The sequence below is a fragment of the Taudactylus pleione genome, unplaced genomic scaffold, assembly GCF_031769625.1.
Source record: "Taudactylus pleione unplaced genomic scaffold, aTauple2 ptg000378l, whole genome shotgun sequence".
NCBI lineage: Eukaryota > Metazoa > Chordata > Amphibia > Anura > Myobatrachidae > Taudactylus > Taudactylus pleione.
In genome coordinates, this window is record NW_028284779.1 from 9,117,775 (window position 1) to 9,136,639 (window position 18,865).

The 18,865-nt window shown below is 46.7% G+C and overlaps 1 protein-coding gene across 2 annotated transcripts in view; it reads right to left on the reverse strand.

Moving 5' to 3' along the window:
* The window catches only part of SLC29A1 (solute carrier family 29 member 1 (Augustine blood group)), an 83,669-nt gene extending 65,055 nt beyond the window's left edge, over positions 1-18,614 (reverse strand). Inside the window, exons 1-2 of one of the 2 annotated variants that reach the window (XM_088445389.1) lie at positions 18,388-18,614; positions 2,563-2,662 (exon numbers count right to left, since the gene is read on the reverse strand). The gene's annotated coding sequence lies outside the window, so the exon portion shown is untranslated. The remainder of the gene's footprint in view (positions 1-2,562; positions 2,663-18,387) is intronic. The other variant, XM_088445388.1, reaches the window with a different exon arrangement.
* Between the last annotated feature and the right edge of the window lie 251 nt (positions 18,615-18,865).

Below are 18,865 nucleotides of genomic sequence, written 5' to 3' on the forward strand. Positions count from 1 at the left end.
ACAGTATGTGACGTCACATACAGAGGCCTATCAACAGTTAATGGTGCACAAGGCAAAGAAAAATTATGGTGCACCTCCAATTAGGAACAATATTCTATTATCTTTAATATCTAAAATCAGTGAAATAAAATACATATTGGTGCACAAACAAAATAAAATCAGAATAAAAAATATTTTTACTTTCCTGCACTATACATAATTGTGATGGAAAAGCTTGTGTGTTTGGGGTTACCTGTCTCAATGATTTAAATGTTTTTTTTTGTTTTTGTTTTTTTTTGGCATTGCAGGTTTTATTTCTCACAGGACTCTTTGCAGGACATTCTACTGTATGGGGGAGTGTAAGGAGGGAGCTGTCAGCAGGGGTCATACTTGTGTTGTGGCAACACTCACACACACATATATATACAGATGCCAGCATTACACCCACCTCTGGTTAGTGCCCGGCTGCAGTACTGATGGAGGGGTGAGTGGGTGGAACTTTAGAAGACCCGGGTGCTCAGTTTCAGTCATCCCAGAAATAGCGCTTTGGGGGCGGAGCCTAGCGCGAATTAGGGGCGGGGCTTAGCGCTAATCAGGACGGTCCGAAGGCAGAGTCTTGGACAGTCTGGGGGAGGAGTTTTGAGCAGAGTTGACTCAGTAGGCGCGGCTTCGGGCGGCAGGAGGGTATAATGAACAATGATTCTGGTGGCCGTTAGGTTAGATAGGAAGGACAGGGCTTCGGAATGTTGGGGTGGTGACAGGAAATATTTTTTTTTGCTGTCACCACTACCTGCACTGCAGTTGGTCCCGTGGGCCTATTTTCATGGGGTGGCCTGGAGCTGTAGCTCCACCTGCCCCATTGTTAATCCGGCCCTGAAATTAGCTACTCCATTAGCTACTCCGTCGTGCGCATGCGCATTAGGGCACCATCGACCCGCTTGCGAGCGTCCTACGCTCGCGAGCGGGTCTGAATTAGGCCCAGAGTTTGGGAACCTCTACACTAGACGATATATCGTTCATAGAGCCGATGAACGATATATCGTCCTGACGATCTGCATTATATCTGTGAAAGATCTCTTTCACAGATATATTACATTGGCCTTGCTGTACGGTAGATGCAATATCTCGTACAGATATACTGACGCCTCCTGCTGCATTACCATATTAAAGCTATCGCTGCCGCTTCCATGTACACAGCAGAGAGAGCAACATCTGAATCAGGCTCATCGTGTGGCCAACTGGTAATAGTGTATGCATAAAATCGTTTTGTGCATCCTTAACAAAATCGCTACATCGGTCGGTCATTATATCGCTACATCGGTCGGTCATTATATCGCTACATCGGTCGGTCATTACATCCGTCGTTAAAGTGTGTATCCCGCATTATACTGTAACACTTCCATCTTCTAAACTTAACTCACAATTACAGATTCTATCCTAATGGAGCGTACACACTAGACAACTTGCTAACAATGTAATGGTCGTCCATATTTCCTCTGAACTCTCGGACAAACGATCTAGTGCATATACACTGTGCAATCTACCAAAACTATATATATCGTGCGTCGTCTGGTCGTTTCATTGTTAACTATATCATGTTAGAATATCACCTTGTCGTCAGGTAGTGCGTACACACTGCACAATTTGAACAAAATCGTTAACAAGATTGTCAGGTTGAGCTGCATGCAGGGGAGACCTGAAGATGTGAGGGACGCTGCCGCGAGAGCAAGCATGGTGCGTACACACTTGACGTTTGGTCGTTCTGATGCGTCGGAATCGGGCAAATTGTCTACGGTGTACTCACGTTAAAGTGCTTACAGGTAAATATAATGTAACCTTTCATATGGAATTATATAAAGTTTGTATGTTTTCAAGCTTGTGTTGTTAGATGATTCCGCTGTGGTTGTGTCATAACTTATGTGGGCACGTATATGGTGAATAAAACTTACCACAAGAAGTACATTAAAACTTTTATAGACAAGTTTATGAATTTACAAATATACATAAATACAGACTGCAAATTACACTGAGAAAAACAGGAAGGCCCTGCTGGCAAGAGCTTACATTCTATCTTCTATTAATGTTTCCTATGCATTTCCTGATTTATTGTCCATTAATGAAACACCTGTGTTTAGTACATACAGTGAGTTTGTGAAAGTGAATCATGTAAAGCCACACCCACTGAAACATAAAGCACACCCACATTTGCATAAGCCACACCTATATATTTGTGTGATGCGGTTTCCTTTTTGCCTGGCTCCTGCATTTTCATCCACTGCATGTACAGGAAAAACACACTGGGGTCGTTTACATCTAAAGGCCCCCATACATCAGCAATCGATTGAAAAAGTTAAGGATTTTTATACACAATCGATTGCAGAATTGCCACAATCGATTGAAAGAGGGAAAGATTTTTATACACAATCGATTGCAAATTGCATGATTGCTGCAATCAATTGCTGATGTATGGGGGCCTTAAGGCGTACATATGTAAATGAAGCAATGAGTAAGAGAGTTCATCATTTATGCTAAAAAAAATAAATTTGATATTTGTGCTTGTCTGTACAAAATGCACCCACTGACCACTTCCACATGTCTGTCATCATGGCAATGGCTTTGGGTCTACTGACTCTAAATACATCCCTGAGTCTCCTGGTTCCCTTTTCTGGACCTCTTGTTTCCTCTGTCAGTATAAAAAAAAAAAAAAAAAAAAAACTTATTTCAGTCACTTTAAAATCATTTTTTCAACGATTGGTAACTGTGGAAGGAAGATGTGTCTGTGCCAGGTCTGAACTATTTTAATGTCAAAGATTTACTCTAAACCTCCTATCCTGGCAAGCCGACTGCAATGCAAAATGACAGCATCCACAAGACACTTTACTGAATATAAAATGGGAACACATTGAACCTGTCCAAGCACGTGACTCTGACTATCCTACAATATCCTGCGCTCCCTATGCCTGAGGCCTGATATACAGTGGCTGGCATCACAATCCCACAAGCTCTCTGTCTGGCAACGGCAACCACATGTACGTTTAGTTCTGTTTTGCAGACTGGATGATTACTCAGCTATATCTGCAGCCCCCATGTGCTAGCTCTTGCTTTTAGCATGCAGTTCTGTATATGTATGTATGGTGCAACGGTCCTTCTCAGAGGACTACAAGCCCTTTGCAGAACCTGTATGTGACCACAGCATTGTAAGTGCACCATCATTGGAAGATCCCATCAGCTCCATCGGTCTCCAATACCGTTATACTGATGATACAAATCTTCCCCTCTTCCTCTGAGCTCTCCCCATCCACCCTCTCTCATCCCTGTCTTGCTTCCAACTCTTCCTGGATGTCGCAATTCTTTCCTAAACTTAGCATGTCCAAGACTGTGTTTACTGTCTACCCCCTTGGGATACCTCTTTCTTACAGTGGTCAACAGTGTCCTCTTTCTCCTGTCCTACAAGTCCGCTGCTTGGGGTGGGGGGGGGGCATTTTGACTCCTTACTCTTCTTCAACTCCTACATTCATTCTATCTCCAAATTCCTTTGTCTTCCACTTGGGTTTGGTATGCTAGGTTGACCGTTCTGATGTTGACATGCATTAGGAGTATGTTGACCATGGCGACATTCATCGTGCCTAAATGGATGACTTGTTGACATAATGGCCCAGCGCTTACTCAACAGGCCTCAGTGGCAGTGGCGCCTCCAGGGTCTTCTTCCGGGTACCGGAATCATGTGACCGTAAATTCCGGTGGAGTGATCTCCTATGCCGGCATTCCAGTAAGTATACCGTATACCTGCCCTATCCCTAATCCTCCCTCTAGTGTCTATCCATAACTCCCCCCTAACCTTCGCCATTCGGAGAATGTCTAACTCTCAGATGGCGACATTATGGATATGTCGACATTCTAGTGTCGACATTGTAAATGTCAACCATGTGACTAGATACCTTTTACTTCCGCTAGATCTCTAAAAACTGAACCTTCCTCACCCGCGAATCTATCAAATCTCTAATTCATGCCTTTGTAAATTCCCTTATTGGCTACTGCAACCTCCTAATCTCTGATCTTCCTCTATCTACACTCCCCTCTTAAGCTGGCCACACATATAAAGATTATCTGTCCAACCAGCCAACTAGTTGATTGGTTAGAATGAAAATCTGGTAAGGAATGGGAGTAACTGATGATCAATAATTTGCTCCTAAATGCCAGAAAACAGATGAAAATGACGTCAGACAAGTTTGTTAAATGTTTGATATAAACTATTTGTTCAAACAACAGTTTTTGTCCTTTTCTGGCGTTTGGGAGCAAATTGCTGATCATCAGTTACTCCCATACATTACCAGATTTTCATTCTAACCAATCAACTAGTTGGCTGTTGGACAGATAATCTTTGGATGTGTGGCCAGCTTTAGACATCTGCCCTCAATGCAATGCTGTTACTCTGCTACGACTTCTCCTTCATTGGCTCCTCTTCCCCTCTTCCAGTTGAAGCTCCTTACCCTCATTTTCACAACACTTCATCAATTCTCTCCTTCCTAGATCTACCTCATCTCATTCCACGCTCCCTCTCACCCAAAATAGGTGGATGTATTATTCTAATTACCCGATAGTGAGCCTGAGTCAGTATGGAACACAAGTCTGCATACGCACGCACCCAGCCGCTAATATGCTAATGAACCCAATCGCAATGACACCGCAGCACAAGAACCAGACGCCCACCACTACATAATGCCGCCCACTTCCCTCTACTCACATCCGCAATACCTCGCTAGACAGCGAAAACATCGGTGACATCAAGAATCATCTAATCCATTAGCATAATAGTAGTTAACTTGACCTCACTCAGGATTTATGCTGCCTGTGTGCATCTAGAGGTCAGGCAGCATCTTCCGTCGCAGAGGCTTAATTATGCAAGCCTCTGTAATGGCGTTCAAACGTACTGGCACGCCTGTGTTTCACTGACCACCCCCTGTCACCACCCCCAAATGGTCGCTTCCTGTCAATGTGTGCTTCCTGCGATCGCATCGGCCGGTTCGTGCACTGCATGCACAGAACGGAAACATCGGCCGGGTGCGTACAAATTCGCGGCTGGGTTCCTTGCTGAATCAGGCCCGATATCCATAGTCTAGGTAGTGTGATTCAGGATGAATGTATAGAGGAAGAAATATCACCAGGTGAGACTGACTGCTGTAAAGGGCTCTTATAGAGAAGGGGCACATCTAATTAGGTAAAAACCTTGCGCCCCTCGTGCCCAATTTTGGATTACCGCGGGTATTATTATTATCATCGTTTATTTATATGGCGCCACAAGTGTTCCGCAGCGCCTTACAAGGTACATAACCAAAAAAGTGACACAGTAAAATACAATACAATGAAGGACATGGATAATATACATTGATACATTGGTGGCCAGAACACCCAAATAAGCAGCAGAGCATAAGCACCAAGTGTTAGGTGTCCTAGTGGTGAGTAAGAAGTAGATGAAAATAAAGTAAGGAGAAGCACAAGAGAGTAGAGGGCCCTGCTCCCAAGAGCTTACATTCTCAAGGGGAGGGGCAGACAGACGGGCGTGATACAGATGGGGAAGACAGGGAGGAGAGAGCATGTAGTAGCAAGTTAGGATGAGAGCTGGAAAGCATTGATGAAGTAGTGGGTCTTGAGAGCCCATTTGAAGGATTGTATGGGTAGGGTATGCGCGCTCCTGATACACCCGGTATTTATTAGGGGTTTATTGTGTCAGCGGTGGGTGCACACCTGAAACATCCGTTATTGTGACGGAGAAGTGGGCATATGTGTGAAATGCCCCAGTAAGGGGTTAATGTGACAGAGGGGTGGGCTTACATGTGAAATGCCCCAGTAAGGGGTTAATGTGATGGAGGGGTGGGCTTACTTGTGAAATGCCCCAGCAAGGTGTTAATGTGATGGAGGGGTGGGCATAAGTGAGAAATGCCCCAGGAAGACGTTACTGTGACTGAGAGGTGGACAGACAAGTGAAATCTCCCTCCCAATAAGGGGTTAACACTTTTACCCAGAGAGAAGACGAGGGAGTGAGAACAGCAGGGATGAGATCTGGACTGGCTCTGGGAGAGAGCGGAGGAGGTGAAGTTGGCATTATATCCTGAGTCACCGCATGTTCCAGTAGATTTTTTTTTTTTCTAACAAAGAAGAAACAAATCTCTTTAACACGTCCTTACGGTCTGGAATAGCCGCACCCATGGGTGCCACAGACTGCACCTGTCTCCTCGTGACTTCAACCAGTGCTGGGGAGCTCATACAAAGCAGCACCTGACTGTTTGGCTAATTAAAGTCTTGACTCAGACTTTTCCTGCACTCCCCTCCTGAGAGTTCCCGGCTGTCAGGGTAAAGTATAGCGACTTTTCTTAGAATGCAGAGAGGTTTTGTAAGGGCATAGATATGACAATAAACTGATATCTACTATGCTGCTGTTCTTACACTATTAGCCACTAACCTCCGCAGGGCTCCTCTGCCTGTGTCCTCTGATAGACTAAATACAGGACAATGATCTAAGTGTTGTTATCCCTGCTCTATTCTTACACTATAAACTTCATGGAAAATGAAAACATAAACACAACATGGAATGGGAGAACTGCAAAGCCCATGGGCTGCATCGCCAGAACTTCGCTCCACAAAACCACCTGTTCCATCTCTAGTGTCATTCAGATTGGAATACAACTTAAGCTGCATACACACGTAAAGATTTTCTGTCCAACCATCCAACTAGTTGATTGGTCGGAATGAAAATCTGGTAATGTATGAAAGCAAATGACAATCAGCAATTTGCTCCCAAACGCCGGAAAATGGACAAAAACTGTTTAAAACAAATTGTTTAGATCAAACATTTAACAAACTTAATAAACTAGGGGTAGGGGGCTGGGGAAGCACTTCTGCACTAGGTTTAGGTTTAAGATAAATATATATATATATATGTGTAATGGCCCCAATTAGACAATTTGTGGTACATATGAAATCATTCTATGGGGGTGCTGCCAAGGACAATAAATAAAAGTTTACAAAAAAAGAGAAGAAAAGGGTATTGTCTCTTTGTTGGCGCACAGAGGATAATTATATATAAAATATAACTTTTATTAAATAAATGATTTTAAAAAGTTTTCCGCCTTATCAGTGAAATATTCCAAGAAAAAAATATAATAAAAACATTGAAACAAACGTGTGTCATCAATTGATATTAAATTATTAATAATTCATTTGTCTCTGTGTCCCTTTCGGTTATGTTTCTGAGTGCAGATTCTATTAAATGTTGTTGTTTCCAGTGTCATTAATCATAACATGTGAATTACATATATTTATATAGTTGAAATCAATTAGCCCTGCATTTACTGCCCACAATTGTAGTTAGATATACTGTAATGAAACACAGTATATCTAACACAGTATATCTAACTACAACTGTGGGTAGTAAATGCATATCGGCACCCCGATATGGTTAGAATACCGACACTTGTTGGTCTGTATTCTAACCCTCTCCCTACCCTAACCCTCCCTCCCCGATGCCAGACCCTAACCTTCCCCCCTAGTGTCTAAACATAACCTCCCCTCGCCGCACCCTAAACCTAACCCTCCCCCCTAGTGCCTAAACCTAACCTCCCCAAACCCTAAACCTAACCCTCCCCCCTTAGTGCCTAAACCTAACCCTCCCCCTTAGTGCCTAACCCTAACCCTCTCCCCAACCCCGCTACTTACCTTCGGGATTCCGGCGGTCAGGACACCAACGCCAGGATTCTGACAAGTGTAGGGATTCAGGCGCCGGCATTCTGAGCGCCGGAATCCTCACGGTCGGAATATTGACCGCATCCCGTCATACGCATACACAGCGACTTGCATTCTAGCTGTGCCGCATCTGACCAAGTAGCGAGGGCTGCGGTTTCTGTGGAGCTTCATCATCAATTTATAAAGCTCTGCCACACCTGACAGTCTGCCTAACAGATCATACATAAAAAACAGGGACTTTGGGGCATTACACTGCCCATCAGTACAAGTTTACTCAATATGATTATAAGCACTTTTTTCTCCATTTCAAATACTCTTTAAGGTAGAATAATGTATAAATCCCTGAGAATAAGGGCTATATTTACTAAGGTGGAGTTGTTGCCCATAGCAACCAATCAGATTCTAGCTATTATCTTTTAGAAGGTGCCAGATAAATAATAAGTAGAATGTGATTGGATGCTATGGGTAACATCTCCACTTCTATAAACCAACACTTTAGTAAATATACCCCTAAGAATCTACGGTGAGAAGTGGAGCACACATAGGACCTTTATTGTGCAGTTTTACCACACAGAAATCACTGTGCTAGTAACATTACTGAGGCACGAGGCACAGAATGAACTGAGAAGATGAAGGCTAGCTCAGGCCATGGATTGATTGCCTCCACTGTGTATATAGGTGGTGGCCCAATAACATGAACTCAACCAACATGGAAGCAGGTAAAGTATTCACAAACAGACAACTGAGAGAGACGGAGACGGGTGTTACCATAGAAATCGACCACTGCTGTGTCGTGGCAACCGCAGGTAATCCCTGCGCACAACAAGCTCGCTGTACCTTAAATCTTGCTCATAATGTCAGGGGCTAGAGAGACTGCACAGCAAAACAGCACCAGCTTTTCCCCAGAGAATGAATTAAGCAGCCAATAATTAATATAGGGATAACGAGGAATTAGTTGGGACTGAAGATAATCCCAGCTAATCTGAGCCAATCACCCAGATGGGTATGCAGTCGGGAAACCGGCGGACCTAATCCTGACAGCCGGCTTCCCGACTGTCATATCCCGGCAAGGGTCTAAAGACAGGCGTTGTTATGCAGACGCCTGTCATTAGACATACGCCGGGAGCCCGACGCCTGGCATCCTGATCGAAGGGACGCCGGGCGCTGAGAACGGATAGCCACGGGAGGGGGGAATTTAGTGTTAGGCACCCCCCGGGAGGATAGGTTTAGGCTAGGGGGAAGGGTGGGTTAGCGCTAGGCACCCCCGGGGGGGATTTAGGGTTAGGCACCCCCCCATTGGACTTAGGTTTAGGTTAGGGGAAGGGGGGGATAGATTTAGGCACTTAGAGGGGGGATTAGAGTTAGGCACTGGGGTGGAAGGTTAGGGTTAGGCACCCCTAAGGGAGGGTTACGGTGTAGAAATAGGTTAGTATATACTTACCTGGGGACGATCAGGATTTTCTCCTCTGCCGGGATGCTGCTGTCATGATTCCAACCGCCGGGCGTGGGTCCGGCGGTGAATCATACCAATTCCCCCAGATGTATGATGCTGCTGTGTGCGTGGAGAGAAGCTGGGACAGGTCAGACATGATGGACTCAGATCTCCCATCAGTCACAGCCAGCCTGTGGTATCCTGGCCAGAGATGTCACAGAGAGGCGCCGTTCCTAAGGTCAGATCTGGACTGAGGCAGGGGGCCACATGGAGCAGGCAGCGGTAACAGCAGAGGGACAAGATAGGGGGAGAGCCACCACACCAGGATTTGGCCTTGTGTAGGTGCCTCTACATTACTGGTAATCCGAGCACGGGGTAGGATGTCAGTAGCCCGCTCTGTGTGTGTGGTAGAGCTGAGAGCGTGATAGAGAGCCATAGGCCAGGGGTCATTGTCCTACAGGTGGGTGACACAACTGGTCAGCATGTAAATACTACAATGTATATAAACACTTCAGTCATATTATGTAACAATCCATCAGTAACTCATTCATTGATACCTTTGTCCCCCCATCTTCTCATCCAGACTCTATCCCGTCTCCTAATACTGACTGCTACACCCCATTACAGCCCTGACCATGGTTTAACGCTTATTCACCCCAACACTTCAAACACCCGCACACTGGGCCTGATTTAGAGATGGACGGTATTGCACAGCCGCAAGCGAGCACGCAGGACCCTATCTGCACATGCTGGCGCAGACACAGAACCATCAGAGATGTACGCAAACCGGATGGTTCAGGACCATTCTATGCCCAGTAAAGCAATGCAGGATTTTCACTTTAAATGTAACTTGCTCTTGTAATCCATCAAAATGAATACACAAAATATTTTAACCATTTCTCTGTGACGGATGAGTGGGGCTCATATAATGTGCATTCACCTTAATACTGCCTGACCCTAGACCAGAGCCTAAACCTAATCTCCCTCTCCCCGCACCCTAAACCTAACCTCCCCCCCCCCCCCAAGTGCCTAAGCCTAACCTCCTTGTCCCCGCACTCTAAACCTAACCTTCACCCCCAGTGCCTAAGCCTAACCTCCCTGTCCCCGCACCCTAAACCTAACCTCCCCCAAGTGCCTAAGCCTAACCTCCCTACCCCCACACCCTAAACCTAACCTTCACCCCCAGTGCCTAAGCCTAACCTCCCTGTCCCCGCACCCTAAACCTAACCTTTCCCCCCAGTGTCTAAATATAACCTCCCCCTCCCCGCACCCTAAACCTAACCCACCAGTGTCTAAATCTAACCTCCCTGTCTCCACACCCTAAACCTAACCCTCCCCTCCCTCCCTAGTGCCTAACCCTAACTCTACCCCTAGTGCCTAACACTAACCCCTAACCCTCCCCCCAACCCCGCTACTTACCTTCGGGATGCCGGCATCGGGATTCTGACAGGTGTCGGGATTCCTGCGCCGGTATCCCCTGTGCCGGGATACTGACCTTGCACGTCACCCCTGATGGACCTATGGTCGACAGTCTAGGAAGTCCCAGGTGGTGGGGGATGTGCCGAGTGGGTTGGAACACCTGTGCGACGTCCCGCGTGTTGGTGCAAGTCTTGGCAGTACTTACCTACCGGTAGGTTTTTTGTTATGGTGATGTAGGTCGACGTTGCGGCCGTTGCAGGTAGGTTGGAAGCTGCAGGTTTGTTGGTGAGCTGGATCAGTATGTTGCTGGTGTGCTGCAGGTGCACGGCTGTTCTGATTGGTCTGCGGAGGTCAGCGATCGGAGTGTGCATCTGAGGTTGGCTCTTGGTCGTGCCGCTGGTGGTGCGGAGCCAGAGGTGTGGATGGGTGAGCCGCTGGGACACTGGGTTGCAGCGTGTGTGCTAGGACAACCCCTGGGAGGGGGGGGGTGGTCTGCACGGGATACTGATTGGATAAAAGTCGGGGAGGAGGGGGGGGGGGGGGGGGATATGGAAGGTGTGACCAGGGTGGAGCTGGTCACTGGCAATGTTGGCTGTGCGGACTTGCGGCCGGATGTGCGGGGTGCTCTCTGCACTGACGGTCCCTCGTGGAAATGGGGATAGACGGTGGAGACAACCCTGGTCAGGAGTCAGTTGTTGAGTACGCCTGGAAAGGGGAGGGAGAGAGGCTGGTCCGGGGCAGAGCTGGTGACTGGAGGAGTGAGCGGTGCGGACCAGCGGGCAGGTGGGCTGAGAGCTTTCTGCACTGGCGATCCTTGGTGGGGATGGGGATCTTTAGTGGAGGTCAGCCGGGATCGGTGTCAGGTTTGATGTGAGGATCGCCAACGAGTTTCGGCACAGGTGCCTTCTTCAAGGAGGTGTGACATGCCCGTGGCACTCCTATAACGCCCCTGAGACTGACCTTTTCTGCGTACACATCAGGTCACCACCCAGGAACGCCTATAGGTTTGCCTCGACGTTCCTAATGCCAACAATCCCGTACGCAACAGCATAAACTCAGTGGAGCGCATAAGACGTAGGGGCTTTTATTTTATTTATTTTTGCGCAAACGCAATAACAATGAATTGCTCAATTCTACCAACATCGGCATTGCGTTCAGTCTGCGCCCACCCCTGCATCCGGCCCAATGTGTAGTAATAACAGGTGTAGTTTCCGGATGCTGGAGTTGAGGAATAGTAGCATGCAGGAGGTGCAGTGCATGAAAACTTGTGACATGTTTAAGATTAGAGAATGGGGCAAAATCCACTGCAAAGTCCAGTTATAAATGACAGCCTTACAATGTGATTGGATGCTTAGCTCAAACAGCAATCGCCACCATTTGAAGCCGATTAACGCTGCATCTTTACTCCGGATGCATGAGATAAACTAGAACCTAGAGCTTATTCTAATGCAGCCGCATCCATACACTGTACTTTCACTTGCAGTTACCGAAGATACTCACACTTTACGTAGCGACCTTCTGTCTGTAAGTTTACACTGACCTTCAAGGAGCAAAACTGTGACATATTCTAAATTAGGCTCTATAAGTGCGGATCTCTGTTGATGCTCGGTGAGACATATGAATAAATAAAGTGCAATGCTCTGCAAAAACTCATGAGTGAATATCTGTGCAATGCTCTGCAGAACGTTATGGGGCCGATTGAGAGTTCGAAGCAAGTCTGCCGCAATGACACACACCTTGCGTACAGGTAACTAAAAGCGGATATTCACTCACAGGCCAAGTTTTATCCCTCTGTGTGAGCGTGGCGTCCCCATATGTACGTTTGCATTTTATAGCTGTCATCATTAGCACTTGCGCAACCTTTCCTTGGTGTAAGAGATCTGTCTAATGTCAGATGGAATTCTGCGCATGCACAACTCGGCACAGCACGTAGTTCCAGCTACATATCCTCACTAGCGACGACGTAGCCTACATGTGAGCGCCATGTTACTACCCAGTATGCCCATGCAGCTGCTGTGAGTGAAATGCGTAGGGGTTCTGACTTGCCTGTACTGTAGATGTGGTAACAATTTTCTTCATGACATTATGAGTAAATATCTGTGCAATGTTCTGCAGCCTATGGACTCCACTACGCATTAGGAGCCAGATTCAGACCCGTTCGCTAAGCTGTGAACGCACGCTATTGGCGATTATCGCACGTTTGCGCATGCATATGCATCAAAGTACGGATTCGCGAACCAGTCACTGAGCCCAGGAATCGTGCGCTCATAGTACACAGACTGGACGCTATATTGAGTGACAGCGCTGTTTGTGGGTGGTAACAGGGGAAGGTGCTTGTGAACGGGGGAGTGTTGCTGTGAACGCAGGCGTGTCTGGGCGTCTAAACGGCGTTTTATGGGTGTGCATAATTAGTAAAGAAGCGTCATTGTACACGTCACTTGGTTGTATTTTAGAAAGCACTGATCGCAGTGCTTGTGGTGGAGTAGGGTCTACCTCAAGCGCTGCGTGCAGCTCCGATGGCTCTCGATGTATCCGATTAATCACACACTTCCTGGAGATAACGTGTGCTAAGAGAGAAAGGTGGGCGGCTTTATACTGCTGTGCGTTCGCTATGCTGTCGCTCTCTAAGGCATAGAGGGCGTCCTTCCACCAGACAGTGTGATCGCGGCATTTGCATACCCGGCCCCTTTTAGCTGCGTGAGAGCGCAGCTTAGCGTCCGGGTCTGAATCGACCCCTAGGCCCGCTGGCTCGGAACCCGGAAGCAAAGTGATAGCGGCAGATATTACTTTACTTCTAATCGTTCGCAGAGCTTTCTCGCAGGGATGATAATTATAAGCAGTAATTTACATGACCGCACTGCGACTATGGGTGATATTTTCACATCTCAACCCCATTAAAAATGCAGGATGTGATCAATATGCTCCTATGAGTCTCTGCGGAAATGCTAAGCAGGACATTCAACGTGGAAAGTAAACGTGTAATAAGATAACACAGCAATGTGCAGATGCAGTCACATGATAAGGGATTCGCAGTCTCACTATCGGTCCCTTGCAGATGCATCTGCTTTCGGCTTTATCTGCTAAATCATCACTTCTTACATTCTGTTCCCTATTCCCGATGACCTCAGTGCTCTCATTTCTCTCTGTACATCTGTGCAAGTAAACCCAACACCAGTTCTATATTGTGGTCCTGATTCATCATGGTTCGCTATTTTGATAATGCGCATGCAACACCACTAATATCAGCGGTGATATGCAAATGCATTGCGATCCTGTGCAGGTCTTCATCAAGTTACCGCACCAACCAAACACTGGCTGCAGCAATAGCTCGCTGGGCGGATAGCTCGCTTGGCGGATAGCTCGCTTGACGTGTTAGGTCCCAAGTGCACGAATGCCCCCAATGTCATTTTATCAGCATTCAGAAATATCATATAAACTTCTGTGAATAGTATATTAAACATCAGTGCTTCCAAGTGCGATGTTTAGGAATAACGCTTCCCCTATAGTAAATGATTTCTGATCCCATAATACAATTATGGCCTGATTCATTAAATATCGCAACTGCGATTGCGCACACAGACCCGCTGCTAAAATATGCTAATGTTTGCAACTGCAGTGCCGTCGCAGCCTTACATAAGGATGCCTGCGTCCCCTTACTCACATCCGTAATACTTAGCAAACCATCGGTAACAATGAGTACCATCGTAGCCTCACGCACAATTGCACAAGGTCAGACCTTTCTCAGAAATTGCTAACCTCGTCGCACGCAGTGGGAGTTCAAGCTCAGGGCCGGCGCTAGGTGTCTCTGCACCCAGCGCCATCCCGTGCTCCCCTTCCACCCATGTCTTTCCTGAGTCCTCCCCCTAACCATAAAATTATACTTGCAGCAGGTGGGCGGAGGGCGGGGATTATCTTCAGCCGGACTCGGCGCCCCTGTGCCAGGAGCCGGGCCTGCTCAAGCTGCGTATACCATTGCAGTGGCTAATTTATGCACACCCCTGTAAAGGTGTGCAAAAGCATTGACACTACTGCGTTTCGCCGCCCCCCCCCCCCCCCACATACGGTCACTTCCTGTCAATCACTCTGCGAAGGGTCTGCGATCGCAGTGAGACCTTCGCACACGTGCAGTGTGATGCATACGCGTGCGCAGAACGCAACAATCAGCCATCTGCGTGAGTAATCGCAGTTGCGAGCCATAACGAATCAGGCCCTTAATGTAAATGTTAAGGAAAGGCCAGCAAAACAGGCGGAGCGCAGAGGAGCTCATTCAGAACCGCTCGCTAGATGCGTTCGCTAGCACGATGCGTATGCAAATTTGGGAAGGCAGGCGATTGCGCGGCAAGGCATTAGCACGCCCACTATGTCTTGGCATGCAATCGCTCTGTGTATGCAGACGCCCACTTGCACACGTCATCTCCAGGAAGTGTATGCAACCATCGGTACATCGAGTACCATCGGATGCGATCGCAGTGCTTGTAGCGGACCATACCCTGCCGCAAGCAGTGTTAAATCCAGCCAGGTGACGTGTACTATTACGCTGTCTCTTAATTATGCACACCTCTGAAACGGCGTTGAAACGCTCAGGCACGCCTGCGTTCGCACCTCCACTCCCCCGTTTCTAGTGGCCTGCCCCTGTCACCCCCCACAAACGGCTTCTCCTGTCACTCACTCTGCTGAGCAGTCTATGCGCAGAGAGCGAACGCTTCCCGTTCTCTCGCACTGCGATGCGTACGCATGCGCACAATGTGAAAATCGGCTGGCTACGAGCACAAGGTAACTAATAAAGAAGATATACCGCACCAGCAATTAAAACACAATATAATTCAATTTAAAAAAAGCATCAATGCGCTACAACTCAAGGAGGCTGATCAATATAACCACAGTAACGAATAATGTATACCTATCTGACACACAAAATATCAGAGGCGCACTGACAGAACTGCATAGGAAGACGGACACAGTAGTCTACAGAGACTACCAAAATAAAGCTTCCAACCCCAGTCACCTTCACCAAATAACTCATCAACCAATTTGTCATTTCCCGTCATCTGCTTTTATCATACAGAGATCAACTTAGCGTTCAGTTCTAGCAGGGCATGTTTTCCGGATATCCCTGATGGTAGTCAGTGATGTGCTATTTTTAACTAATAAGCACAAAAGCTGAGCCGTTGTGTTGATGAAAAGCTACTTCTCTATCCTCTCTGTACTAACTTTCCAGTATGATGCCTGTTAAGAACTAAACAAGTGTAATCTCCTGCAGTGTGTGTAATCACACAATAATGAGGGTAAATGTTATACTTCTGTTCTCCTCAGGCTAGAGGAAATGCTTCTGGAATGATGCGAGAGAGCAGATGAAAACTGGGACATTAACATGGAACCACTCAAAGAAAAGACTTGAGTGAGGTGAATGGAGGGGTGAGGTAGAATTAGGATAGGAAAGAAGTAACATTCAATCAGTAATTATATAATTATCACACATGTTCTCAGACAGCGAGATGCCGCAGAGGTGACCCATTGGGTGGTAGCGGGTAACATGACTGTAGAGGAGGCGTATCCCCACTGGCGGTGTGAGAGGGCACAAAGTAACAGAGGATGAGGTGCAGAGAGTGGGGTCAAAGTTCTGCATATTGTTATTTTATTACTCTTATGGTGCATACACACGGTCAGACTTGCTAGATCAACGATGAACGACTTCTGACAGGATTTTATGGTGCATACACACGATCAGATTTTTCTTCAGATCTGAACGATAACGATTTTAAAAATCGTTCAATCGTACATATCTGAAGGAAAAGCTGACATATCTGACATGTCTGAACGATGAACGATGCGCGTTCCTGATGGTCAGATAACGATATCTGATATCTGATGTGTTTGCAGTCAGTTTTGGACGATTTCAGTCACTTTAATGTAGTCAAAAATCGTTCATAGTTCAAATCGTTGGTCAAACCGTTCATCAAATCGTTCATCCGACACATCTGACCGTGTGTATGCTCTATAAGGGAATGAAATTGTCCAAATGTGACTGGAAACACAGTTGATTTCAGATATCGTTACCTGACATGCACATCTTTCGTCGATGCATGTCAACGATATAACGATTTTTACAATCGTTATCGTTCATTTCTTCTAGAAAATCTGTCCGTGTGTATCCTCCATTACGCTACATCCAGGAGATCTCGTACTTTTCCAGATCAGACATAAAGATCCTAGAAAACATCTGGTAAAGTTTCAGCCGCTGCTCTTTGAATGAGTGTCTAGCTGCGTGTGTGGATTAATAGTGTACAATGGCTGGAGCAAGTCACTACAAAGAGGCCTCTGACTGCGTTCTACTGCCTGGTGCCCTGCAGGTGACTGGGCTGGGAGGAAGGGGTGCTCAGATATGGAAGGGGGAGAGGGCACAGCCAGAGCTGATGGGGGTGAGCAGTAGACATGGGGAGGGAGGGGCACTGGTGTAGGGGGAGAATGTACTGTTCCCTATTGTAAAGTGAGGAGGGGGTGGAGATACAATGGGGGAGAAAAGGATGACAAGTAACGTAGAGGGTGGAGGCAGGGAGGGCTGCTGGGCTCTGGTGGCAGGGGACAAAGTGGCGTAGGGAGGGGAGTAGCATTTACCAGTCCGCTGCCTCAAATACTGAAAGTTTCAGCCATAACTCCCACAGGATCATACACATGAGATAGTTCTGTTTTGCTTTCAGCCTCAAGAGCACGTTTGGCAATTACTATGATAAATGACATAAACCTATTGCACAGATCAACCCCTTAATCTGGACACACAAGCTACTTGTGTGTATTACAAATAATCATTTTAATTACATAGCACCTTTCTCCAAAAGGACGCCAGATATGAAGGCCCCCATACGTCAGCAATTGATTGCAGCAATCGTGCAATTTGCAATCGATTGTGTATAAAAAATCTTTCCCTTTTTCAATCGATTGCAGAATTGCCACAATCGATTGAAAAAGGGAAAGATTTTTATACACAATCGATTGTGGCAATTCTGCAATCGATTGAAAAAGGGAAAGATTTTTTATACACAATCGATTGCAAATTGCACGATTGCTGCAATCAATTGCTGATGTATGGGGGCCTTAATAACTGCAATGTAGACATGCAGCCGTTGTAATATATGTATTTCTGTACAGCGTTACAGGAGATGTGAGCGCTACAACAAGAGTTATTGGAAAGTCCTGCCTGATATATGACAGAGGAGCAGAGTATTACTGTGCTCAGTGACACTTTACACCAGATCACATCAGAAGAGAACATTTCCAATCACTGAACAGACATCAGGCATTGATCAATGTAATACCAGCAGAGTGTCATTAAGTCATCTCTATGGTGGGGTGTTGCTGCTGTTCAGATTAGCCAGCTCCTCACTTGTCAAAAAACTACTTCCACTGTCAGCCACCTCCAAGCAGATAAACAAGAAAGAAACCAGAGACTTCTGTAATCTTTTTGCTGACACAGAAGAAGATACAAGAGCCATCGGGTCAAGGACAGGAGGAATAACCTACACCCAGACTCCAGAGGGCTGTAGGACCCCCACATGGCCCCGGTCTCTTCCCCGAAGTGGCATGGAACAGTCTCCGCATTAGCCCCCTGGCACAGTTAACCATTTCATCTTTATGGCATATGACTGCCTGCGCGCCCTGTTTATTTCTGTCTCCAACCACGGATCATTAACCCTGTCATTCCTGGCTGCATGGGGGGAGAGGGCTCCCTGGCTGCATGGGGGGGAGAGGGCTAGAGCACAGAAATCAGAAAGTGTCTACATTGCAATCTATACTTAGTGGGCCACAGGGCAGTCTCTTACCTTGCTTGCTTAGTGTGGAGACTTGCAGTTGCAGTTACAGTGACTGTGTGTGTGCCTCATTCTACACGTTTCAATGAGTTCTCTTCTACTCTCTCCTCCCCTCTACAGTGAGTGGGCAGCCCAGGACACCTCCTCCACCAACTCCCATCCCATTTGACACTCCAGCTTCATCAGGATATCACAACTCAGAACAAAACTTTAAAACATTACTCCCATATCAGACCCTCCAACATGACCCGTTCCATTAGGTACAAAATGCTCTGCTCCTGGACTTCCCTCTTAATTGATGATTGCAGACACCTGTGTTGAAACACCTGTCTCATCAATTACCTAGTTCAATACAGGTGATTGCAATCATACATTAGGTGGGAAGTCCAGAAGTAGAATGTTTTGTACCTAATGGAACGGGTCATGTTGGAGGGTAGCTTCCGGCAGCATAGCAGCCTGGAGCCTGAACACTATGGGGCCCATTTATCAA